This window comes from Podarcis pityusensis (assembly GCF_964106645.2).
Source record: "Podarcis pityusensis genome assembly, chromosome: 8".
Lineage (NCBI taxonomy): Eukaryota > Metazoa > Chordata > Lepidosauria > Squamata > Lacertidae > Podarcis > Podarcis pityusensis.
Genome location: NC_138033.1, coordinates 3,218,498 through 3,246,093, shown reverse-complemented (window position 1 = coordinate 3,246,093; position 27,596 = coordinate 3,218,498). Strand labels below are relative to the sequence as shown.

Genomic DNA, 27,596 nt, shown 5'->3' with positions numbered 1-27,596 from the left:
GAAGGTTCAAGATGCAAGTCCTCTTCGTTCTCCGGAGCAGATCTGTGTGTTTTGGGTTCTCCATGGCCCAGGTATTTATACCTGCACAGCTTTCTGTTTTCAGGACACAAAACTGTGAGCTGGGGAACTCGACCATTCGAATGGTGTTGGGGAACTATCGCAACATGATGTTCCGAAAGCAGTCGAAGGAAAGTGAAAAAAGTCGACAGGTGCTGGCTGTGAGCCAGAGAAATTCCCAGGTAATCTTGGCTGAGTGTCTAGAGGTGATGTCATGCTTGGCGCATGAAAGGCCTTCTACCCTGGCAGGAGGAGGAGACATAGGCGTGCCCCACAGCCCTGGCATTTTGCAACTCAGCACGGCACGGGCAACCGGCTTGGGCAGGTGTTTCTTTTCCGGTCCCCTTGGGGTGATTTGGAAACGGGTTGTGGGGCAGCACCCTCACTTATTTCTTTTGCTCTAGGGGGAAGAAAGCTCAGTGGAACAGAGAGGTGTGTGGGTGTGAGAGGTTTGTGGCTGTGTGCCCTTGCGCTTTCAGGCGACACGATTGTGGAACTGCTGAGCTTGTGGGGGAGAGGTGGAAAAGGAAAGCCGTCTGAGAGCCTGGTTCGCGGGGAACTTCCTAGGGAATCGAGAGGTGAAGCGCCGGACTTTGAGCTCTGACCTTTGAAATGCTTTTGGTTTTTCCTTCCTGTTTTCTTTTTCTACTCCTGACTGGCGACTGAGCTCGAGGGAGCCAGGACTGCGTTTCTCATGTGATGTCTTGCGGCCTTCGAACATTATGAAGGTTTGCTTTATGCCTGGCAGCCTGAAGGTACGTAACCTGACGCTTTATTCTGCCTTGGCCAGACCTCCTCCCAGTTCTGGGTACCCCAGTTTAAGAAGGATATCGACAAGCTGGAAGGTGTGCAGAGGAGAGCAGCCAGAATGATGACGGGGATGAAGCCAAGCCTGATGAGGAACGGTTGAGGGAGTTGGGTCTCTTTATCCTGGAAAAGAAGAAATGATATGAGAGCCATCTTCAAAGGGCTGTTGATGATGCAAGCTTGATGCATCAGAGACGATGACCTAAAGCAAATGATTCAAATGACAAGGAAGGAGTTTCCGACTAAACATTCGGAAGAACTTTCTCTTTGACAGTGGAAGCTGGTGGAGTCTCCTTCATTAGAGGTTTTTAAGCAGAGGTTGAAAGTTGGGATTCTTCAGCTGTGCCTTGCAGGGGGTGAGACTAGATGGTCCTTGGGGTCCCTTCCAATTCTACAAACTCACGTTTCTATTATTTTTATTTTTGTTATTAGTTACCCATCTTTCAGCCTAAGCTCCCAGGGTGCACTGCAGCATTAGAACACAAAGCCAAGCGGATAAAATAAAACAAGAGAGCGAGAAATCTGGAATCTCTATGCAGTGTTTCTAGAAAGACAGTTGTTTTCTGGGTGTCCCTAGGACATAAATAGCTTCACAGCTTTCTGAAGCTGTCAAAAGCACAGCCAAGGATTTCGGGGGGGGGGGTATTTTTTTCTTTTTGCTTGAATATGAGCAAGTATTCAAACCGCAAGCCCTGTTTTTTAATTCCTTGCAGAGGCAAGAACGGCTGTTTTGTCTCTCCGTTCCTTCCACTCTGTCTCCCCCGGTTTCATTGCAGAAGCATATTCCGGTTTATTAAAAACCAGGCAATTTCTCCAACAGCTCTCAAGAGAGGGAGGGAGGGAGGGAGTGAGTGAGTGGGAAGCATGAATCGGAGAGGTCCAGAGTCCACATCGGCGCTTGCAATTACGGAACCAGCCGTGGTAATTAGGCCGGCTTAATTAATACGGAGTGGGGCAGTGGAACCGGGAGAGCTTATACTTGCCCGGCTTATTTGTTTTATAAAGGACACATTATGTATTTATTTGTTTTTATTATTATTTACACACACACAGACACACACACTTATAGAGTGACAAGTATAAAAGCAGACGCCGTATAAATTCAAAGCAGAGAGGGATATCCGGAAGTTTAATCACAGCAGCAAATTTCCATGCCAAAATCAAACGTCATAAATCAATATCGCAAGGTTCCGAGTAACAGAAATGGCTTGACGTTATCCTGTCCCTTATTGCTCCAGTTACATTATAAAAAGGCTTTGTTTCTCGATAAAGACCTAATCTTGTTTGCCTGCCTGCTCTGCTCCTCACCATACATAGAAGCTTCGTGCAATGTCCCAGATTTCAGTCATCTATTCTCTTATGCACAGAGCCTCTCATTTCCCCCTCCAGTTTTGACAAATAGTAATTCTGGCAGCAGTTAAGAGATGGCACATTAAAACCCTGTCCTCCATTAGCACAGTTTTTTTAGCCTAGCCAAAGAGTAAAATTAGAAGATCCATAATTATTTTCATTTTGTTCTGTATTCCATGCACCCGCTTTCTCTAAGAGGCTCAGAGAACAACCGCAGGAGGGAGGTCAGGCAGGGTGAGAGCGAAAGTGATCAGCAAAAAGGAGAAGGAAGTCTCCCCAGACAGTGGAAACTGAAAGCAGCAGATGAAGGATCTGATGCCTCAATGGAGCCGTCTATTCTCTCCCCCCCCCCCCCAAATTAGCCTCCAACATTTTTGTTTTTTTGGGGGGGGAGAAGGCTATTTGGGCTCCACTTTGGAAACTCATGGGATGGACCTGAGAGTGATGCCATTGTTCGACTCAAGAGTCATGGGATTTCTACAAAAACAGTTTTGCGCCTGTCTATTGGGGGAGATAGGAAGCCCTGAACACATAAGTAAGCTCACAGTCTGAACACCCCGTATATACCGTATTTTTCGCTCTATAAGACGCACCAGACCACAAGACGCACCTAGTTTTTGGAGGAAGAGAACAAGAAAAAAAATATTCTGAATTTCAGAAGCCAGAACAGCAAGAGGGATCGCTGTGCAGTGAAAGCAGCAATCCCTCTTGCTGTTCTGGCTTCTGGGATAGCTGCGCAGCCTGCATTCGCCCCATAAGACGCACACACATTTCCCCTTACTTTTTAGGAGGGAAAAAGTGAGTCTTATAGAGCAAAAAATACGGTAATAAAGGAGATGATATTGGCAGGAGGGGAAAGAGGAGGGTGGCAGGGCAGCTGGCGAGCTCAGTGGTGAGAGAGCCCAGTTGCAGGGTTGGTAGAAAGAAGTCTGCAGCCCACAGACTCAAGTTGCTATTGCTGCTGGAAGGGCAAAAGGAGGACAGGGAAGTATCAAGAGGCAGGGAGTTCCAAAGGAGAGGTGCTGCGCCACCAAAAGGTAGATTTACTACGAATGCAGCATGTGCTTATACAGGAAGAGAGAGAAAGAATATTATGCAGCCACCAGAAGAATAAGCACATGGGTAGATTTTAAACAGACACATACAGGGGGAGAAAAAGGAATGTATTTCACACAAAATGCAATTCCTGGGAAATACTGACCAGCCAGGTTGCACTTTCCTTGTTAAATAAAGCTTAAAGTAAAGGTAAAGGTACCCCTGCCCAAATAAAGCTTACTCGAGAGTAAATTTACCCACTGAAGCACAGAAGTAAGAAAAAGCCTCAAAGAGATAGAAACTAAAGGGGTAAAAGACCCATTTACCAAGGGAGGCCAGGGATCCTGGCCGATCTTACAGAAACTGATATTATCAGGCTTCCCATAACTCCCTTAGCCAACCCAATCCAAGCTAAAACCTACACCCAGATACACAGTCACTGCCCATGGAAGTTCTACTTTTGAAAAACAAATTACTCCCCCCCCCCTAACTGGAAGGGATGCTCGTTTTTCCTTTGGTCATACATTCACAATACTTCTTAGGATTCCTCACAAGGCCTTTTACTTCATGAGGAGACCTGCTTAAGGCTAAAGGAACGTCAGGCACTACATTTAACTTATAAGAGCCATTTTGCTCAGCTAGACTATTTGCAGAGGAAATTTACGTATTCCAGGAGGCTACTTCGCAGCATATTGTAAAAGGAGACTAGAACATTGCTGTAGGTACGTTCTCTCAGAAACTCCCAAGTTTCAACAATTATTATTTTTTATTTAAAAAAATCAAAGTTACAAATGTTCTTCCTCCCTTAAGCTGTAGAGGGAAGGGGGGGGCAGTTCCTCTCTCAGACCACAGGCATACACGTACAAATGATTTTTTTACTACTTGGAAAGAGATTCTCCCTTTCTAGACTCCCTCAAATAACAAACATTTGGACACCTCATTCCCCCCCAATATTTGCCATGTTTGATCAGGCCCAACACGGCTTCTTTAAACTAATATTTTGAAGCAAGCTTGCAATTTAAAACTCTGTGCATGTAAGATAGCAGCCATAGGATGTTACCTGTGAAGCCAATTTAAACACACACACAAACATTTCTAGACCTTTGAGTACAAAAATTATTTGCTCCAAGGGAAACAAAGATTTCCAGCAAGTGGATTATTATTATTATTTTTTGCTGTCTTCTGAGCACCTTAGGTTTACAGTTTCATGTCCTGGCATTCTCTTCCTGTTATGTACTGAAGTTCTCACCCTGGGCCAGCAGGGGGATACTGTAGATAGTTATGCAAATGAAGGATCGAAAGTGATGTTCAGTGATTGGATAGTTTTAGAAAATGGCAACAGTTACATTGTTCTGGAGCTCTATATAAGCAGGCTGACTGAGCTCCTCAGTTCAGTTCTGTTCCAGCTTACAAATAAAGAGCTGCTTTGGAAGAATCGCTGTGTCGTCTGATATGTTCGGCCACAACTTAACACTTCCAGTTTAACGGCACAAACTGAAAAGGCAAATCTGAGGTGGAGGCTTATGAAAAACTTTCCTATCAGGGCGAACCCCGCCACTATACTTTTAACAAAGGGTACCCAGGATAACTAGAAGCAAGTAGCACTGATAATAGGAAATAAATAATAACAAAAAAAACCCCTAAAAGGACTCACTATAGAAAATTTAAGACCCGGGGCTCAGCTGGGAGTCACAGGTTTCTGAGCTGAGCTCCCTTGCAGATGCAATGCCTGTGCAGAGATGTTGCTGTTATAAGAAAAAAACTGTTCCTTTCCCCCATATGGGGTACCCAAGAGCCCATATAGAGTCCTTATGTAGGTTCTCTATCGGTAGGAGAAAATAACAGAGGCCAACCAGAGAATATTGAGAAGCAAAGCAGCTAGTAAGCCTGGTCTTATTAACTGTTGCAACAGGGACCTCACTCACCACACGCAGGAGGAGAGAGGAGGAACCCAGAACAATGGTGTGCAAGCCCTATAGCCTTTTGAAATTGCCCACCCTGTAGCTCAAGACGCCCCCTCCCAAACCCCCATCATACATATATCACAGAAGGGGGTGGTCTACAGCAGAAATCCTGTTTGCCAGGATATCTGTTAATGGTCGCTGATTGCTTTACCTGGGCAGCCTGGCCATTCTTTTGTGATGAATTTCCTGAATTCCTGAAAAAATTCTTTTGTGATGAATTCCTGAGTTCCTGAATTCAGATCACGTTGTTGTTGTTGTTGTCGTTTTCGTTTAGTCGTGTCTGACTCTTTGTGACCCCCTGGACCAGAGCACGCCAGGCACTCCTGTCTTCCACTGCCTCCCGCAGTTGGGTCAAACTCATACTGGTAGCTTCGAGAACACTGTCCAGCCATCTCGTCCTCTGTCGTCCCCTTCTCCTTGTGCCCTCCATCTTTCCCGACCTCAGGGTCTTTTCCAGGGAGTCTTCTCTTCTCCTGAGGTGGCCAAAGTCTTGGAGCCTCAGCTTCAGGATCTGTCCTTCCAGTGAGCACTCAGGGCTGATTTCAGGGCTGAATCCGGGTCACAGGCTCACCCTATTCATACCCAAATGTGCCCTTAAGGCAGGATCTGTGAGCACAGAGACAATGGGGAGGCTTTTCGCACTTTCATCCAAACTGCAGAGGAATATTTGAGGTCACTGAAAGAGTCAAAATGGCTTCAGGATTGTTCTCCCATACTATTTAAGACACGTGGTTTATATATTTATGTATGTGTTTGCCTGGTGGGACGCGGGTGGTGCTGTGGGTTAAACCACAGAGCCTAGGACTTGCCGATCAGGTCGGTGGTTCGAATCCCCGCGACGGGGTGAGCTCCCGTTCCTCAGTCCCTGCTCCTGCCAACCTAGCAGTTCAAAAGCACGAAGTGCAAGTAGATAAATAGGTACCACTCTGGTGGGAAGGTAAACGGCGTTTCCGTGCGCTGCTCTGGTTCGCCAGAAGCGGCTTAGTCCTGCTGGCCACATGACCCGGAAGCTGTATGCCGGCTCCCTCGGCCAATAAAGCGAGATGAGCGCCGCAACCCCAGAGAATTATAAGGTCTAAGATACAAAATGAAGGTTCATAAATGTATCAGGCAAAAGGTAAAGGTAAAGGGACCCCTGACCATTAGGTCCAGTCGTGGCCGACTCTGGGGTTGTGGCGCTCATCTCGCTTTATTGGCCGAGGGAGCTGGCGTACAGCTTCCGGATCATACGGCCAGCATGACTAAGCCGCTTCTGGTGAACCAGAGCAGTGCACGGAAACGCCGTTTACCTTCCCGCCGGAGCGGCACCTATTTATCTACTTGCACTTTGACGTGCTTTCAAACTGCTAGGTTGGCAGGAGCAGGGACCGAGCAACGCGAGCTCACCCCATAGCGGGGATTCGAACCGCCAGCCTATGATCGGCAAGCCCTAGGCTCTGTGGTTTAACCCAAATTATGCCCCAAATCCCTCTCCCAGTGTCTCATGACAGATTTAACCTGCGTTCATCCTTTGTGTGCCATTCCAGAAGCAATTTATACATTTTCGACAGGAGTTTTATATTATTTGTGAGTGAGTGGTTTGTTAATCTGCAGAGGAGACTCTTTGTCTTTTTCTGCTGGTGTGGAGAGGCAAGGCTCTTGGGATGGGGGGGGGTCTCTCACCCCACTTCCAATTTCCTCGTAACACCTGTAACAGAGCCAGTTCCATCGATCCAGTGGGCACATGTGGGGGAAGGGATACTTGTAGGCAAACTGGTCCCAAGGTAAGGACTTAATATATCAACAGTACTTTATTTTCAAACAACCTTGAACTTGGCCTGGCGGAAAACCGGCAACCCTTGTAAGTCTCTGAGCTCAGGGGTTTACGTGCTGACAAGGCCTCGCTCCCATCAGCAATCCTGCTGCAGCATTTAATTGGCTATATCCAGCGTTCAATTGGTGATGGTTCTGCTTTCCCTGCTGGGATGGAGAGAGGCACTTGTGGGATTTTTCTCCAGGACCAAAATAACTTAACTGGCTTGGTCCGTGCCTTGGCGTGGTGTTGTTGTCGGAGATTTGCTTCTCAGCCTGAAGCAGGGAAATACCTCGGGACGACTCTGTCTGCGTCACCCGTCACCAGAGGCTCCTCTTTGCATCTGTGCCGTTTTCCTTTATCCAGAAAGAGCCCTTTCCCCTGCTGATTTGAAAGCCAAGCGTGTCAAAATATTCACTGGGTGCAAATCCGTCAATAAACTCTTTTTTTCTTCAAAGAAACCACCTCAGATTCTGCTGAAGTGTGCAAAACGGCAGGCTGCGTGTAAACCATGGGTAGGCAACCTAAGGCCCGGGGGCCGGATCCAGCCAATCGCCTTCGAAATCCGGCCTGCGGACGGTTCAGGAATCAGTGTGTTTTTACATGAGTAGAATGTGTGCTTTTATTTAAAATGCATCTCTGGGTTATTTGTGGGGCATAGGAATTCATTCATTTCCCACCCTCAAAATATAGTCCGGCCCCCCACAAGGTCTGAGGGACAGTGGACCGGCCCCCTGCTGAAAAAGTTTGCTGACCCCTGGTGTAAACCTAAGTGCTCATGCACAGGGTGCTTATCTGTGGGTGTGCGCTGGATGATGAATGCACCCATTTCCCTGCTTGGAGACTGAGGTTGGGAAGGTGCCAGGAAGGGCGACCAGAAGGATCAGGGGAAAGGTGTTAAGTTGTGGGTGAACATATCAGACGACACAGCGATTCTTCAAACAGCTCTTGTTTATTCACAGGCCAGAACAGAACTGAAGGGTTCAGCCAGCCTGCTTATATAGAGCTCCACTACAACGCAACTGTAACAACTTTCTGTAACTATCCAATCACCGAATGTCACTTTCAATCCCTTATTTGCATATGTGGACCTGAGTGAAAACTATCTACAGTATCCCCCTGCTGGCCCAGGGTGAGAACTTCAGTACATAACAGAAGGAAAGTCTGCAATCTTTAGTTTAGATAAAAGAGGAGTAAGGGGAGACATGACAGAGTCGTATAAAGTTATGCATGGTGCTGGGAAAAGAGGATAGGGAGAGGTTTTTCTCTCCCAAACCATAGAATTGTCAAGTTGAAAGGGACTCCTGAGGGTCATCTATTGCAACCCCCTGCAAGAATCTCAACTAAAGTAAAGAAGACCATCCAACAGAAAGTTCTTCTGAATGTTTAGTCAGAATCTCCTTTTTTGTTATTTGAATCCATTGGATTGGGTTCTCCGGCGGAAAACAAGCTTACTCATATCTCCTCTCGGTCTCCTCTTCTCCAGGCTAAACATACCCAACTCCTTCAACCATTCCTCATCAGGCTTGGCTTCCAGACCTTTGGTCATCTCGGTCGCCCTCCTCTGCCCACTTTCCAGCTTGTCAACATCCTTCTTAAACTGTGGTGCCCAGAACTGGGCACAGTACAAATTCAGGGCATAGCTGTCAACTGTCCCTTATTTGGCGGGAAAGTCCCTTATCCCAGCGCTGTGTCCCACTGCTGTCCCTTATTGATGATGTCCCTTAAATTTCCCGGGTTTCAAAGGAAGCAGCTCCTCTCCCTCCCTCCCTGCCAGCCAGGGAGGAGGGAGGCTCCAACTGTGTTGCTTGGCTGCATTGCTCACCCAATAAGGAGTCTAAGAACGACTGGGGGGTGGAGCTTGCATGCCTTGTGCCGATCAAATCGGCCGCGTTTCTGGGGACTCGCCTTTGCTCAGCGCTTCCCAGCAGAGAGGTGATGGTGGTTTTCCTTGCTTGCTCCCCTTTGCCGGGTTGCTGCGTTGTGGGAACCACCGCTTGAGGCTTCGTTTGGCTGCTGGCTGGGCTTTCTGCCTTTGGCTTGGAGGGGCTCAGAAGTTGAACATACCTGTGCTTGGAAAATCCCTTATTTTGGCTGCTGATCCCTTATTTTCGAGGCTGCTGGTCCCTTATTTTCAAATCTGTAAGTTGACAGCTATGATTCAGGGCCATCCAGTGAAGGCGAATGATGGAAGATTCAGGACAAGGGGAAAATAGTACTTCTCCACACAGCGCATAGTTAAAATATGGAACTTGCTCCCTTTCTTTACAGGCCCAAAAGCACCGGGCTCCCATGCTATGATTAAAAATATGAGACTTCCTTTCCAATGACTATCATTATTATTATTTATCAGATCTGTATACCACCCTTCATCCGACAATCACAAGGCAGTTCACAATACAAAAACAAAAAATGCAAACGCAAAATTCAAAATGAAAACAAACCAATGCCTGGATAGCTCAGCTGGTTAGAGTGTGGTGCTGATAATGCCAAAGTTGCAGGTTTGATCCCCGTATGGGGCAGCTGCATATTCCTGCCTTGTAGGGGGTTGGACTAGATGATCCTTAAGGTCCCTTCCAACTCTGCAATTCTATGATACCAATAACCCCCCTCCCACAAGCACATTTAAAAGGGCGTAGATTTATTAATCAGCTAAAGGCCTGGTTGAAGAGGAATGTACCTAAAGGTACGTAATGAAGGTGCCAGATTAACCTCCCTGGGGACAGCATTCCACAAACAGGGAGCCACCACAGAGAAGGCCCCGTTCTCATGTTGCCGTCCTCCAGATCTGTCATGGAGGAGACACACAAAGAAGGGCCTCAAATGGTGATCTCAGGATCCAGAGAGGTGATCCTTAAGGTATTGCAGTCCTGAGCCACTTAAGGCTTTTTAGGTCAAAGCCAGCATTTTGGCTGCCTTTCTGCACCAAATTAGGGACACGGGTGGCGATGTGGGTTAAACCACAGAGCCTAGGACTTGCTGATCAGAAGGTTGGCAGTTCGAATCCCCGCGACAGGGTGAGCTCCCGTTGGTCGGTCCCTGCTCCTGCCCACCTAGCAGTTCGAAAGCACGTCAAAGTAGATAAATAGGTACTGCTCCGGTGGGAAGGTAAACAGCGTTTCCGTGTGCTGGTTCGCCAGAAGCGGCTTAGTCCTGCTGGCCACATGACCCGGAAGCTGCACGCCGACTCCCTCGGCCAATAAAGTGAGAGGAGCGCCGCAACCCCAGAGTTGTCCGCGACTGGACCTAACGGTCAGGGGTCCCTTTACCTTTACCCGCACCAAATGTAAAAGATCACAGCAGGGTGGGTTTGCAGTGATGTGTGGGGACATCACGGAGGCTTTAAGCCTGCCTGTCTTCCTCAGTGGGGAGCCGTGTTGTGTTGGGGGACTCGGACAGCCTCTGCTGTACGGTCCGAGCACGGAATGGAGCGGACTGCAGGGGCCGTCTGCTGTGGCCGGCTGAGGCTCCCCTTGCCAGACCTAGCTGCTCCCCTGTGGGCTGAGACGAGGGAAGCCGGCTTCGTAAGAGTCGCTGAGCTGGGTCTGACGGGAGGCAGCCTGAGCACAGCCTCGTCTGGGTTTTCTGACAGGAGCCAGACTGATGCACAGTGGGGAGCCCGGCTTGCAAGATGCATCGAGAAGGGAGCTCCCCTGCCCTCGCCAGAACGCCCTGATGCCAGTCTCCAGCACGGGCACGACACCTGAGGCAAGCTGAGGGGACCGCCTCTGGTGGCAGAATCTACAGGGGCAGCAGACCCAGCCTCCAAGTAACGCGTTGCCCTGTAGTGATCAGGTGGGATTGCTATGCGGAATTATGACAAATATGGAGTAAGCCATTTGTGTCAGCAATGAAAGCATTGCGTTTAAGCAATTTTGATATGATTTCTGATCAATCCATGCCTCTTATATAGACTCTTGAAATTGCTCACCCTGTAGCCCAAGGTAAAGGTAAAGGTAAAGGGACCCCTGACCATCAGGTCCAGTTGTGGCCGACTCTGGGGTTGCGGCGCTCATTTCGCTTTATTGGCCAAGGGAGCCGGGGTACAGCTTCCGGGTCATGTGGCCAGCATGACTAAGCCGCTTCTGGCGAACCAGAGCAGCGCACGGAAACGCCGTTTACCTTCCCGCCAGAGCGGTACCTATTTATTTACTTGCACTTTGACGTGCTTTCGAACTGCTAGGTGGGCAGGAGCAGGGACCGAGCAACGGGAGCTCAATCCGTCACGGGGATTCGAACCGTCGACCTTCTGCTCGGCAAGTCCTAGGCTCTGTGGTTTAACCCACATCCAAATTATGCCCCAAATCCCTCTCCCAGTGTCTTATGACAGATTTAACCTGTGTTCATCCAAGACCACCCCCCGAAACAACATACAAGCATCACAGAAGGGGCGGTCTACAGCAGAAATCCTGTCTGCCAGGATACCTGATAATGGTCACTGGTTGCATCACCTGGGCAGCCTGGCCATTCTTTTGTGATGGTTAATCCTTTAGTTCCTGAATCCAGGTCACAGGCTCACCCTATTCATCCACAAATACGCCCTTAAGACAGGATTTGCAAGCAAAAAGACAATGGAAAGACTTTCCCCGTTTGCCTCCCTCCTTGCAAAGGAATGTATTGAGGTCAATTTGGGAGAGTCAGAATGGCTCCAGGATTGCTTTCCCATACTATTTCAGACACGTGGTTCATATCTTTAGATATGTGTGCATTTATGAATATTTGTTCTATATTGGAGACCTTAGAATTCTTATAACAGTTCTAACTTGGCACTGAGTGCGAAAGTCCTTTCTTCTCTCTGTCCTGAATAATGCAACATTCAAATTTGATGGATCTCCACAAGTTCTAGCGCTGGGGGAGAGGGGGGGAAAAGCATTTCTCTGCCCGTTTCCTACATGCCAGGCAGAATTTTAGAAACTTCTATCAGGCCACGGCCAACTTACCATCCATGTTCACCCCCCTCTCTTGCACCAACCCCCCCCCCCCCGCTTTGCTCATTGTTCCCCTTAACTTGGAAGTAATCGTTGCTGGTTTATGGTGTTTCCTGGGAGGGGCTTGAAATTTTGCCCAACAGCTGATAGAGTCCCTGTTATGTACTGAGCTGAATAGGATGCAAAATGCAGCAGTCTGATTGGTCCTAGAACAATAGGATCCAGAATGCAGCCATCTGATTGGTCCTAGAACAATAGGATCCAGAATGCAGCAGTCTGATTGGTCCTAGAACAATAGGATCCAGAATGCAGCTGTCTGATTGGTCCTAGAACAATAGGATCCAGAATGCAGCGGTCTGATTGGTCCTAGAACAATAGGATCCAGAAGGCAGCAGTCTGATTGGTCCTAGAACAATAGGATTCAGAATGCAGCAGTCTGACTGGTCCTAGAACAATAGGATCCAGAATGCAGCGGTCTGATTGGTCCTAGAACAATAGGATCCAGAATGCAGCAGTCTGATTGGTCCTAGAACAATAGGATCCAGAACACAGCAGTCTGATTGGTCCTAGAACAATAGGATCCAGAATGCAGCGGTCTGATTGGTCCTAGAACAATAGGATCCAGAATGCAGCGGTCTGATTGGTCCTAGAACAATAGGATCCAGAACACAGCAGTCTGATTGGTCCTAGAACAATAGGATCCAGAATGCAGCAGTCTGATTGGTCCGCAGGAGCCACCCAATACAACTCCAGGTGGAAGTGAATCCGCAACCTCATTGGCCCAAAGGAGAATCCCGGAATTAGCCAATCACGTGGGGCCATTGTGTAAATACAGTAGTACCTCGGGTTAAGTACTTAATTCATTCTGGAGGTCCGTTCTTAACCTGAAACTGTTCTTAACCTGAAGCACCACTTTAGCTAATGGGGCCTCCCACTGCCGCCGTGCCGCCGGAGCACGATTTCTGTTCTCATCCTGAAGCAAAGTTCTTAACCCGAGGTACTATTTCTGGGTTAGCGGAGTCTGTAACCTGAAGCGTATGTAACCTGAAGTGTATGTAACCCGAGGTACCACTGTAATGTATATAAAGCAGACATTTTGGGGGAACTTCCATTCCTCACTACTATGAGCTGAATAAAGAGCATGAAATCCGCACTCAACTCCGAGTATATTTCAGTCACATAGCCAGGATGTGGCGAGGAGGAACGTCAACAGGCCCTGACAAGTGCCCTGGGAAGGAAGCTTCGCGCCGGAATCTAGACTGCGCCACCATTTGTCATGCGCAGCCCTTGGAGGAAAGAAGGAGAGGGAGGGAGGGAGAGAGACGCAAAAATGCTGATCCTGGTTTTTGCAACTCCCCTGGCGGCTAGAGAGTGAGAGAGCGAGAGAGAGAGCATTACCACCATGCAAACCTTTCTCTGAACACCGGAGCGGATTCCCAGCCTGGGTCAGCCAGGGGCAAAGCGCTGAGCATATTTTGTTCTTTCCCACGCACCTGCAAGCCTTTGTCTGCGGGAAATGTCAAGGGCCCTGAAAGCCCAGCCGCTTCTCTCGCTCTTCAGTTGAGAGGCCTCGTCGTGGCCGCCCACGTTTCATGGAAGTCGGGGGGTGCGCCGGACAGGGCCATGAGAAGACCTTGATGGGCCAAGCTAAGGTCCCCGATAGTCCAGTACGTTTCCGAGCACAATTCAAAGTGTTGGTGTTGACCTTTAAAGCCCTAAATGGCCTCGGGTCCAGTATACCTGAAGGAGCTTCTCCACCCCCATCGTTCTGCCCGGACACTGAGGTCTAGTGCCGATGGCCTTCTGGTGGTTCCCTCATTGCGAGAAGCAAAGTTACAAGGAACCAGGCAGAGGGCCTTCTCGGTAGTGGCGCCCGCTCTGTGGAACGCCCTCCCACCAGATGTCAAGGAAATAAACAACTATTTGACTTTTAGAAGACATCTGAAGGCAGCCCTGTTTAGGGAAGTTTTTAATGTTTGATGTTGTTTATTGCATGGGTAGGCAAACTAAGGCCCAGGGGCCAGATCCAGCTCAATCACCTTCTAAATCTGGCCCCCGGACGGTCCAGGAATCAGCGTGTTTTTACATGAGTAGAATGTGTGCTTTTATTTAAAATGCATCTCTGGGTTATTTGTGGGGCATAGGAATTCGTTCACCCCCCCCCCAATATAGTCCTCCCCCCCCACAAGGTCTGAGGGACAGTGGACCGGCCCCCTGCTGAAAATGTTTGCTGACCCCTGTTTTATTGTATTTTAAATATTCTGTTGGGAGCAACTCAGAGTGGCTGAGGAAACTCAGCCAGACGGTGGTGGTTGTTGTTAAAAATTTCCCTAAATAGGGCTGCCTTCAGATGTCTTTAGGATAGCTGCTTATTTCCTTTACATCTGAAGGGAGGGTGTTCCACAGAGCAGGTGCCACCACCGAGAAGGCCCTCTGCCTGGTTCCCTGTAACTTGGCTTCTCGCAGGGAGGGAACCGCCAGAAGGCCCTTGGAGCTGGACCTCAGTGTCCGGGCAGAACGATGGGGATGGAGACTCTCCTTCAGGTATACTGGACCGAGGCCATTTAGGGCTTTCAAGGTCAGCACCAACCCTTTGAATTGTGCTCGGAAACATCCTGGGAGCCAATGAAGATCTCTCAGGACTGGTCTTATGTGGTCCCGGTGGCCACTCCCAGTCACCAGTCTAGCTGCCGCATTCTGGATTAGTTGTAGTTTCTGGGTCACCTTCAAAGGTAGCCCCACGTAGAGCGCATTGCAATAGAACTGTCTGTTCCTCGCACTGTTACACACTGCTGAATTGACTTGGCCACAACTCCTCTGTTGCAGAGGGTTGGTCTAGATGACCTCTGGCGTTCCCTTCCGACTCTGCGGTTCTATGATTCTATGACTCTGCTCCACCTTCTGTGGACTCTATTCGCAACTGCCTGCCTTTCACCAATTGCCGAGCCAGGGGAGGGTTCATTCGGTTAAATATCTCCCCGAGGGACACAATGGAGCCTGCTAACATGTTATCAACAGTTCAGAATAGACCTTGGGGAGGGTTCAGTGTGTGAAATTGGAGGCTGGGAACTGTGCTGTGCTGTGGCCCTGGTGGGTGGGTGTCGACAGAGGAGGGACTGAAATTATGGTGAGTAAATTTGAAATTTACTGATTGTATGCTAATAATAATAATAAGAATAATTTATTATTTGTACCCTGCCCATCTAGATGGGTTTCCCCAGCCACTCTGGGCAGCTTCCACAGAGACCAAAAATACACTAAAATGTCACACATTAAAAACTTCCCTGAACAGGGCTGCCTTCAGATGTCTTCTGAATGTCAGGTAGTTGTTTATCTCTTTGACATCTGATGGGAGGGCGTTCCACAGGGAGGGCGCCACTACCGAAAAGGCCCTCTGCCTGGTTCCCTGTAGCTTTGCTTCTCGAAATGAGGGAACCGCCAGAAGGCCCTTGGAGCTGGACCTCAGTGTCCGGGCTGAACGATGGGGGTGGAGATGCTCCTTCAGGTATACAGGACCAAGGCCGTTTAGGGCTTTAAAGGTCAGCACTAACACTTTGAATTGTGCTTGGAAACGTACTGGGAGCCCATGTAGGTCTTTCAGGACTGGTGTTATATGGTCCCAGTAGCCACTCCCAGTCACCAGTCTGGCTGCCGCATTCTGGATTAGTTGCAGTTTCCGGGTCACCTTCAAAGGTAGCCCCACGTAGAGCGCATTGCAGTAGTCTAAGCAGGAGATAACTAGAGCATGCACCACTCTGGCGAGACAGTCTGCGGGCAGGGAGGGTCTCATCCTGCGTACCAGATGGAGCTGGTAGACAGCAGCCCTGGACCTCCATGGACAGCTATGAGTCCAAAATGACTCCCAGGCTGCGCACCTGGTCCTTCAGGGGCACAGTTGTCCCATTCAGGACCATGGAGTCCTCCACACCTGCCCACCCCCTGTCCCCCAAGAACAGTACTTCTGTCTTGTCAGGATTCAACCTCAATCCATTAGCCACCATCCATCCTCCAAAATGATGTACCTTTGGTATACCACGACAATGAACATGGCCAAAATGTATATAGCAAGCTCCAGCAAGTGTTGGAAGTGTAAAAAGAAGGACGGTACTTTTTATCAACTATGGTGGAATTGTAAAATAGTTAAATATTATTGGGAAATGATATATAATGAAATGAAAAAAATGTTTAAGATAACTTTTGTTAAAACCCCAGAAGCTTTTTCGTTAGGAATTTTAGATCAAGATTTGCCAAAGGAGAAATACAGTTTCTTTATGTATGCAACAACCGCGGCAAGTATGTTGTCAGGGCTGCCTCAAGTCTCAGCTCACAAAAGACCAACGCCAATCTCTTCTTATATACAAAAGTGTTTATTGCAGTTCATTGTTTGCTCCACATCCGCGCAGCCCTACGTCTGTTACGCTTAGACCGTTGAAGTCCCCTCTGAGTCAGTCCCTCCCCTGCACCAGTTTAAGAAGCTTGCGCTGCTCCACCTCTTCCTCTCTTTCCTTTTCCGCAGGGTCTTCCTGCCCCCTGGGGTTTCGCCCCTCCTGGATTCCCCTGACGCGGAATCCCCAGACTGCTCTTCCCCCCTCCTGCGGGCTTTGGGACCTGGCTCTTCCTCCGGGCTCCCTGTACTTCCGCGCGCCTCTACATTTGAACTTGGCGCGCGCGCCCAACCTCTAACCTTCCTTTTGACAGTTACACTACTCCCTTCACTACTCCCCTCCCCTTCCGGGAGGGTGGCTTGCTTCGACCTCCCTCCTTTCTCTGCTGCCGGAGCTGCTTCCCCTGATACACTGGAACCTCCACCCCCTTCACTGCACTCTGGCGGGGAGGCTGGTCCTGACGCCCAGCTGCCACTTTGGGATCCCCTGCTGGCCCCCTGTTCCTGACATGTCCCCCCTGGGGCTCCCCTGGCCCTGACCACCGGCGCCCCCTTCTGGGAATCCTCTGATTCGCTGGAAAGACTCATGGAATCTTTTGAGTCATTGTCATCCTCTTCCTCGCTGTCCTGGGATTCATCCCCATCGCTCTCCATCTCCTGCCTACCCTGTGCCTCTGTCCCTGAACCCCTGACATATGTTATTGGCACAAAGATGGAAAAGTGATAAAATGGCAGCTGAAGAAGTTTATTATTTTTGTAAAATGATATGTCATAAAGGTCATCGCCTGTAAAATTTTATTTTCAGTTTATGAAACAATTCGATATTCTCCCACCACGCTGATGAAGATCTACGAAACAGCAGTCAATATTCGGAATCTCTGTTCAGTGTTCGACATTATATTTGCTGAATACACAAAGCTTCACAGCTTATCTTTCATTGTACAAGTTTGGTACCTCTCTTCATTTAAAGACTTTCAGAGACTTTGAGCTCCTGGTCTCTCTCCTGTAATAAGAAGCGCATAACCTCCGTCTCTGGTTTCCATGTTGGAATACATAGATGGTCTAGAAATTGTTGGCAGAGATCATTTTACACTTAAGGGCCGTGTGAGCTAGAGTTTCCACCAGGTGGGCATTGCATGAGCAGATCCTGTCTCCTTCTGCCAGACCCACAAACCTACCCCAAAGGAGGTTAGAAGGATTAGAATTGAGCCTAGCCAGCAAAAAGGCCTAACAGTTAGAGCTGTTCAACAGTGGCAGAGACACTTTCAGAAGGTGGATTGGAATGATTAACAACTTGGGAGTTGCTGTGTCATTAAACTTCCGACGATAGACTTGGACGACAGCTTGGAATGGAAGATTGGAACGGAGTCAGGGAAAGCTGCGCTGGCAAATAGACAGTTGAAATATATATATATACACACACAAATAAAGCTGTATTTGATGGACGAAAGGATGTATGATTTCTGACATGACTGAGAATCGTAGAGCCAGGGACGGAGAACTTTAAAGTGTTAAGATTGGGATGTGGAAAATATGGAAACAACAAGAAGAGGCAGGATCGAAGATAATAATAATAATAATAATAATAATAATAATAATAATAATAATACTTTTTTATTTATATCCCACCCTCCCCAGCTGAAGCTGGGCTCAGAGTGGCTAACAACAGTAAAAGTAACACAGTTTACATAAAATCACAATTAATTGAAATACACTCTAAAATCAATTCATTCTATTTTTTTTAATTATTTTTTGTTCATTTTACAATACAGAAATATAAAAACACATAACACAATTTTTCACAAATACATTTTTTGGAGTTCCCTCAGCTCTTCTGCAAATCCTCCGTTTTAGTCCTTTAAAATCAATTCATTCTAAAATCGATTCAGATATTGGAGATACACTTCAAAGGTCCAGACTACGGGGAGCCCTGAAAAAAAAATCATAATTAATCATTTGGACGGTAATTTGGTTCTTTTTTTATTTTAGTTAATTGTTTTTAATTGGATTGTGATGGATATGTTAATTGGCTGTTTTATTGGAAAATCAATGAAAATGATTTTAAAAAAGAAGGTGGTTTCTAAGCAAAGGTTCGATGGCTGTCTGTCATGGATGCTTCAGTTGAGATTCCTGCATTGCAGGGCGTTGGAATAGATGACCTCCAGGGGTCCCTTCCGACTTTACGGTTCTACGACTCCTCTCTCTCCAAACGTAAACACAATGTTTCTTTGTAGGCAAACCACACTCAAGGCAACCCACGCAATGTGAGGAAGTTTACGTAATTCACTAATAAAATTTAAAGGGTCGTAAACAACAGGCTAATGAAAAGGCATCGTATTAATAAACATGCAATAAAATTATACAGCCCACAGAAAATTCATAACTGAAGTCTAGCGGTAAAGATACAGGAATATCATCCAGGTAGCAGCAAAAATAAGACACCTCCAAAATTAAACATCGACCCCCCCCTACCACCACAGCAGCCCCTAACCAATAACCTACTCTGATAGTACTTAATTGGCATAATAGGACAAAAAAATTAGAAGGTGAGGACAAATCCCAAAGGGAAAACTTTCTGGTACGAATGGGAAAGACACAAGTGTCTCCTCATCTATAGATTCAAATATGTACAAGTGTAGAAAACTCTGGTCCAATTGAAATGGGGTAAATAATGCTCATAGAATCAAAGAACTGTAGAGTTGGAAGGGACCCTGGGGTCATCTAGCCCAACCCCTGCAGTGCAGGAATCGCAGCTGAATAATCCTTGCCAGGTGGCCATCCGTTGAAAAGCTTCTGTGATGGCCTGGGATTCGGACTCGGATGCTGAACCTGAGGGATCCCAGTCTGCACAGGATTCCCCGCCTCCAGAACTAACTGAGCCGGGACTGGGGCATGAGCCTGAAGGGTCCTCACCTGTGCTGGATCCTCAGGTGCAGGCATCAGCTGAGTCTGCTCTGGATCCTGAGGTGATGGAGGACCCATTGCCCTCAGGTCCTCCACTCTCAACCCCGTCAGAGAAAGCTGAGGTTGCCTCTGGGTCCGGTCACCCTCCAGCCTCTCCTGAGCTGCAGAGGCTCAGGGCAGAGAGGCGGAGGGAACTAAGTTCCCGCAGGAGGAGTGCTCGCCTCCAGACCAGGAGAGGTGAGTCACCTGTGGACCGGGGCCGCCCTATGCCTCAGGGCAGATAAAAGCCAGCCAGACCAAGTCCCAAGTTGCGGGAGCAACATTGTTGGTTGCTAGTTCCTGCCTGAACCCTGTCCTGCTTTCCTGCCTGAGCTCCTGACCTGCCCTGGCTCCCTGCTTGCAAGCCTGTTCCTGACTTCACCCGACTCCCTGCCCTGCACCCAGCTTCAGCTATGACAGACTGCCTCCTCGTTGCACCTTTGACCATGGACTGGACTTGGACCTTGCCTCTCTGGTAACCCACAGGACCAGCACAGCTTCCAAGTAAGGAGAGTCCACCCCCTTCTGAGGGAATCTGGTCTTCTGCCTCGAGCTCTTGCCTTCAGAAAGTTCTTCCTACTGTTTAGCTGAGATCTCCTCTCTTGCAATCTGAATATGGGAAAATGTGAGGGCCGTGACCAATACCATGATGAACGTCTACCAGGCTAGTGTGCTGAGCAGCTGCTTTATGGAAGTTGGTCACGGGCAACTTGCAACTGTCAGGAGTCCAGGTTCCCAGCTTGATAACACGGTTGTTGTTGTTTAGTCGTGTCCGCCTCTTCGTGACCCCCTGGACCAGAGCATGCCAGGCATTCCTGTCTTCCACTGCCTCCTGCAGTTTGGTCAAACTCATATTTGTAGCTTTGAGAACACTGTCCCACCATCTCGTCCTCTGTCATCCCCTTCTCCTTGTGCCCTCCATCTTTCCCAACATCAGGGTCTTTTCTAGGGAGTCTTCTCTTCTCATGAGGTGACCAAAGTCTTGGAGCCTCAGCTTCAGGATCTGTCCCTCCAGTGAGCACTCAGGGCTGATTTCCTTCAGAATGGAGAGGTTTGATCTTCTCGCAGTCCATGGGACTCTCCAGAGTCTCCTCCAGCACCAGAATTCAAAAGCATCCATTCTTCGGCAATCAGCCTTCTTTATGGTCCAGCTCTTACTTCCATACATCACTACTGGGAAAACCATAGCTTGAACTATACGGACCTTTGTTGGCAAGGTGATGTCTCTGCTTTTTAAGATGCTGTCTAGCTTTGTCATTGCTTTTCTCCCAGGAACCAGGCATCTTTTAATTTCGTGGCTGCTGTCACCATCTGCAGTGGTCATGGAGCCCAATAAAGTGAAATCTCTCACTGCCTCCATTTCTTCCCCTTCTATTTGCCAGGAGGTGATGGGCCCAGTGGCCATGATCTTCGTTTTTTTTATGTTGAGCTTCAGACCATATTTTGCACTCTCCTCTTTCAGGAGGATTTATTGCCAAAACAAACAGATAACTCCGGGCGGCTCAAACAAAGCCCCCGACATCATTACTCAAGACAACCCTTCTGAAGACTCCTTCCACTGTCTACAGAATATATTGAACTTTCACACCTTAACGTCTCTTGTTTTGCTTCCTGTCTAACAGCCCTCCCATTCGCCGACTCTGCAGACTTATTGGATCACCCTCACCTCTTCCTTTTCCAAGAGACTCTCTCTGTGTCCTTTTGCTCCTGTTTGAGTTCCCTGAGAGCTTTGGCTGTGTTCTAGCCTGCTCTCAGCTACGGCCTTATCAGCCGGCCCATCAAGGTCAGGAAGAGACGAAGTCTGCAGCTGCCGGCTCTCCCCTGCCTGGTTCACATCTAAGCCTCTCTGTTCCTGGCTGCTTTCTGCTGTTGGCTGTAAACCTTCGCTTGGAGCTGGCTCATTCCTGGCAGCAACGCCTCCATGCCTTCCACATACACTGCATCAGGAAGAGTTTGGGCATCGCGTGGCACGACAGAGTCTCAAACCACGATGTGCTCTTCCAAGACAATGTTCCGAGCATGTGAGCACTCCTGTCTCAACGACGTCTACGCTGGCTTGGTCATGTCTGCAGAACGGAAGATGGCAGGATCCCCAAGGACGTGCTCTGCGGGAAGCTGGCTTCAGACACCATTGGCAGAACTCTGCGCTACAAACATGTCTGCAAATGTAACATGAAGGCTGTTCTGTGTGTGGGAATCGCCTGCAGACGACCGCAGTGCCTGGAGACGGACAGTCAGTTTGCGCATCTACAGCAGTGACCAGAGGAGGAATGACTGCTGGGAGGAAGGCAGAGAGTGTGGGAATGTCGAGGGTGGCAGGAGAGGATATATTGAGCGCACGTAACTTGTGCTAGCAAGTTTCTTCACTTAGCAGAGTGCATCCCCCTTCTGACGCAGCAGAAAACTGGTTGCAAACTCCTGTGAGTTCCTTAAAACAATGAACAATTCATTCTGGCTTGTTCTTTCTTCCCCATGATGGACCTTCAAGTATTTGAAGATGGCTCTCATGTCATCTCTTGGTCTTCCCTTCCACAGGCTAAGCCTACCCAGCTCCCTCGACCATTCCTCATACGGCTCAGATGTCGCCATGTCACATAACATCATCATCATAATTTATTATTTATACCCCGCCCATCTGGCTGGGTTTCCCCAGCCACTCTGGGCGGCTTCCAACAGAATATTAAAATACAATGACAGGCCGTGCTTCAGCTCAGCAGTCAAGATGGGATGTCCTGATAGGAGTTCTAGTCCCAAATGCCTGCCTTGGCACCATGCTTTTGGCTATCCGTCTATTTGAGCTCCTTCAGACAACTTGCTTATGGAGCATTCATCCTGATTAAATTCTGCAAAGCTTCCATGGAGGTTAGAGGGTGTCTGGCCTTTATTGAGCATTCATTCTGATTTCCTTGCAGAGAGGTTAGATGACAACGCGCATTTGTCCTGATTTGCTGGCGCAGTCTTTTAGTATCTTCTCATTCATCAATTGTTTATCCCACACATTTTAGGTGCATTTTCGCTGTACTTTCCTAACCACAGAAACAACTATTTTCTTTTAAAACCAAGAAAGGCTGATTTGTTGCGACATAGCGCCTTTTGTACACTTCCGTTGCAAAAGCTTGGGCCACATTCAAACCATACGTTTAAAGTACTATCATACCGTTTTAAACAGTCAAAGCTTCTTCCCCTCAAATAATAATAATAATAATAATAATAATAATAATAATAATAATAAATAATTCATTTATTATTTATACCCTGCCCATCTGGCTGAGTTTCCCCAGCCACTCTGGGCGGCTTCCAATAGAGTGTTAAAAACAATACAGCATTAAAAAATAAAAACTTCCCTAAACAGGGCTGCCTTCAGATGTATTTTAAAGATAGGATAGCTGCTTATTTCCTTCACGTCAGAAGGGAGGGCGTTCCTGCTGAGATAAGATGGCGCCCAGCACACTTCCCCTGTGCTGATGGAGGCTTGTGCTGATAGGAAAAACTTGAACTCTTTTTTTAAAAAAATGATATTTATTAAAGTTTCAAAGAAAAAATTACATAGATAAAAAGAAAAGAAAAAGAAAAAAAAGAAAAAAATACAAAATACAAAATACAGAAAAAAGATAGAAAACACTTTAAAAAAAACCAAAACACATCGATCTTTCCATAACTTGCATTTCATTTCCTTACTTCCCTGACCTCCTCTCACCTCCCTTTTTTGTATTCCAGTTCTATTAGTTAATTCAGCAATTCCTTTCCCTCTTTGTTTTTGTCTTAATCCTTTAACTTAACTTATTATAACTTTAGATTCTCATCTGTTAACAATCCTTTTGTACATACACCTTTATAACATTGCTGCTAAAACCACTTAATTTCATTCTGACATCATTCTAACATTCATTAATTTTGCAATATTTCTGTAAATAGTCTTTAAATTTCTTCCAATCTTCTTCCACCGACTCTTCTCCCTGGTCTCGGATTCTGCCAGTCATTTCCGCCAGTTCCATATAGTCCATCACCTTCATCTGCCATTCTTCCAGAGTGGGTAAATCTTGTGTCTTCCAATACTTTGCAATAAGTATTCTTGCTGCTGTTGTGGCATACATAAAGAAAATTCTGTCCTTCTTTGGCACCAATTGGCCGACCACGCCCAGGAGAAAAGCCTCTGGTTTCTTCAAGAAGGTATATTTATATACCTTTTTCATTTCATTATAGATCATCTCCCAGAAAGCCTTAATCCTTGGGCAAGTCCACCAAAGGTGAAAGAATGTACCTTCAGTCTCTTTACATTTCCAACATTTATTATCTGGCAAGTGATAGATTTTTGCAAGCTTGACTGGTGTCATGTACCACCTGTATATCATTTTCATAATATTCTCTCTTAAGGCATTACATGCCGTAAACTTCATACCTGTGGTCCATAACTGTTCCCAGTCAGCAAACATAATGTTATGTCCAAAATCTTGTGCCCATTTAATCATAGCAGATTTAACCGTTTCATCCTGAGTATTCCATTTCAACAGCAAGTTATACATCTTTGACAAAATCTTAGTTTTGGGTTCTAACAGTTCTGTTTCTAATTTTGATTTTTCCACCTGGAAGCCGATTTTCTTATCCAAATTGTATGCCTCCATTATCTGATAATAATGAAGCCAATCTCGCACTTTGTTTTTTAGTTTCTCAAAGCTCTGCAATTTCAGTCTATCTCCCTCTTGTTCCAGAATTTCCCAATACTTTGGCCATTTGGCCTCCGTATTGAGCTTTTTCAGAGCTTTCGCTTCCATCGGTGACAGCCACCTTGGGGTTTTATTTTCCAGTAGGTCTTTATATCTTATCCAGACATTAAACAATGCTTTCCTGACAATATGATTTTTAAATGTTTTATGTGCTTTGACCATATCATACCACAAATGGAAAAACTTGAACTCGTAGCAGAGTCCTTAGCAGAGTTCTGCAGCGGTAGAAAGTGTTGCCTTGTGTGCGGATAATAAATCAGACTGAACGCAGGCTTCTTGCTAATCTCTAACAGCCTTTAATGAGAAGAAAAACATCATAAATCAGTCCCGGCGAGAGAGCAGGCATTTCTTTCATCTCTCAGCCAAAAACGAAAGGAAACTCACACACAAAGAAAGATTCCCGTATGTGAACCAAACCACGCCTCAGAATGTGAGACGTCACACAGAACTGTTTAACCCTGTAAGTTCTGATTCTCCTCACAGTTTCACAGGGTGAGTGCCACCACCGAGAAGGCCCTCTATCTGGTTCCCTGTAACCTTACTTCTCGCAATGAAGGAACCGCCAGAAGGCCCTTGGTGCTGGATATCAGTGTCTGGGCTGAACAATGGGGGTGGAGACGCTCCTTCAGGTATACTGGACCGAGGCCATTTAGGGCTTGAAGGGTCAGCACCAACACACTGAATTGTGCTCAGAAATGCAGGTTTTTCAGGACCGGTGTTATATGGTCTTTGCAGCCACTCCCAGACCCCAGTTTAGCTGCCGCATTCTGGATTAGTTGTAGTTTCTGGGTCACCTTCAAAGGGAGCCCCATGCAGAACGCATTGCAGTAGTCTAAGCGGGAGATAACCAGAGCATGCACCACTCTGGCGAGACAGTCTGCGGGCAGGTAGGGTCTCATCCTGCATATCAGATGGAGCTGGGAGACAGCTGCCATGGATACAGAATGGACCTGTGCCTCCATGGACAGCTGTGAGTCCAAAATGACTCCCAGGCTGTGCACCTGGTCCTTCAGGGGCACAGTTACCCCATTCAGGACCAGGGAATCCCCCACACCTGCCCGCCCCCTGTCCCCCAAAAACAGTACTTCTGTCTTATCAGGATTCAACCTCAAATACTGTGGGAACTGTAGTTTTTAAGTGTGGTGAGACTTGTTAGGGGAGACTCCAATTCTCCTTCCGGCACTACAATTCCCAGAGTGGCTCAACAATCAATCCAGAGCTGCTTTTAGGGTAGCACAATTGGTTCGGCCACTCTGGGCCGGCGCCACACTGCAAGGGGCGCCACAACAAAGGTGTAGAATGGAGCATGAGAGATGGGGGACCGCTAAATTTTAGCGTTGCACAGGGTGCCACTGAAATTTGAGAGCCCAAAGTCCACCACTGCCTGCACCCAAGGAATTTGGGAGCTGTAGTTCTGTGAAAGGAACAGGGGTCTCCTAACAACTCTCAGCAGCCTTCACAAACTACAGTTCCCAGGATTATTTGGGGGAGGGGAGTTATGAATGTTTAAAGTGGTACCATAGTGCTTTCAACGTATGGCGCAAACGTGGCAATAAACCGCTAAGGGGTTGAATCCATTACATTAAAATGTTGGCAGCCTGGAGGGGACATTTGTCACAGGGAACCACAGAATTGTAGAGCTGGAAGAGGCCAAGGGTCATCGAGTCCAACCGTTTGCACTGCAAGAATCACAGGTTAAGGGATGACTGACCAAGTCCATTTGTTTTCTCCTGTTCTGAAGGGTAGGACCCGAACCCATGGCTTCAAGTTACAAGAAAAGGGATTCCAACGAAACATCAGGAAGAACTTTCTGACGAGAAGAAGGTGGTGGACTTTCCTTCCATGGAGGTTTTGAAGCAGAAGTTGCATGGCCAACTGTCATGGATGAAGAAGAAGAAGAGTTTGGATTTGATATCCCGCCTTTCACTCCCTTTAAGGAGTCTCAAAGCGGCTAACATTCTCCTTTCCCTTCCTCCCCCACAACAAACACTCTGTGAGGTGAGTGGGGCTGAGAGACTTCAGAGAAGTGTGACTAGCCCAAGGTCACCCAGCAGCTGCATGTGGAGGAGCGGGGATGCTTTACTTGAGATTCCTGCATTGCAAGGGGTTGGACTAGATGACCTTTGGGGGTGCCTTCCTGCTCTACGACTCTAGAAAATTAGCCCACCCAAGTGAGTTCTTTAACGCACATGTTATCAGATGTGCTGGAAGCAGACACAGTGGACCTGGTGATGCCCTGCTCTGCTGCCGGGTTGAGTCAGCCCAAGCCAAACCTCTCTGGGGTGACTCATATGCCTCTAATCCTTGCTGCCTCTCTCAGCCAAAGCTTTTCCTGTGTCTCAGCACTCCAGGCCAGAGGAACAATGAGAAAAGTGACAAGTGGGGAGCTGCAGGGTTCTGTCGTTCATCGTCTGTGTAAACGACTTGGATGAAGGAATTGAGGGGATGCTCATCAAATTTGCAGATGACACCAAACTGGGAGGGGTAGCAGCTCAGGGCTCAGCAAACGTTTTCAGCAGTGGGCTGGTCCACTGTCCTTCAGACCTTCTGGTGGGCCGGACTATATTTTGAAAAAATAATAATGAATGAACTCCTATGCCCCACAAATAACCCAGAGATGCATTTTCATTAAAAGCACACATTCTACTCATGTGAAAACACCAGGCAGGCCCCACAAATAACCCAGAGGTGCATTTTAAATAAAAGCACACATTCTATTCATGTAAAAACACGCTGATTCCTGGACCGTCCGCGGGCCAGATTTAGAAGGCGATTGGGCCGGATCCGGCCCCCGGGCCTTAGTTTGCCTACCCATGGGGTAGCTAATGTCACAGAAGACAGATTCAGGATTCAAGGTGACCTTCACAGATTGGAGAACTGGGCCCAAACTAGCAGGATGAATTTCAATTGGGGCAAATGTGAGGTTTTGCACTTGGGCAGGAAGAACCAGCTGCAGCAGTATAAGATGGGGGACACATGTGAGAAGGATCTAGGGGGGTCTTAGTAGTGAACAAGCTTAACATGAGTCAGCGGTGAGATGCAGCAGCAAAAAAAGCAAATGCTATTCTTGTGGGAATGTTGAGGAAGGTAAAGGTGAAGGGACCCCTGACCATTAGGTCCAGTCGTGAACGACTCTGGGGTTGCGGTGCTCATCTCACTTTATTGGCCGAGGGAGCCGGCATACAGCTTCCGGGTCATGTGGCCAGCAGGACTAAGCCGCTTCTGGCGAACCAGAGCAGCGCACGGAAACGCCGTTTACCTTCCCGCCAGAGCGGTACCTATTTGTCTACTTGCACTTTGAGGTGCTTTCGAACTGCTAGGTTGGCAGGAGCAGGGACTGAGCAACGGGAGCTCATCCCGTCACGGGGATTCAAACCTCCGACCTTCTGATCGGCAAGTCCTAGGCTCTGTGGTTTAACCCACAGCACCACCTGCGAGGAAGGTAGGAGAGGATATATTGATTAAATATTATCCCTCCTCACTCACGCTAGTGAGCAAGCCGCAGAGCACATTCTCTTGCACGTTGCTGAAGGCAAGTTGATGGATTCGTTAGAATCATTTAAGTTGAGCAATCCAGTCTGGATTGTTCCTGGTAAGCTTCCCCTTTTATTT

General features: G+C 47.6%; 1 long non-coding RNA gene across 2 annotated transcripts; it reads left to right on the top strand.

The window, feature by feature from the left end:
* The first annotated feature begins 396 nt into the window (after nucleotides 1-396).
* Nucleotides 397-22,348, top strand: LOC308484588. 2 transcript variants are annotated; one of them, XR_013990016.1, is made up of 3 exons: nucleotides 397-812; nucleotides 10,598-10,800; nucleotides 20,883-22,348. It is a non-coding gene; the product is annotated as an uncharacterized lncRNA (long non-coding RNA). The 2 variants fall into 2 exon arrangements; XR_013990017.1 differs by lacking the exon at nucleotides 20,883-22,348 and adding an exon at nucleotides 17,123-17,877.
* The last annotated feature ends 5,248 nt before the right edge of the window (nucleotides 22,349-27,596 follow it).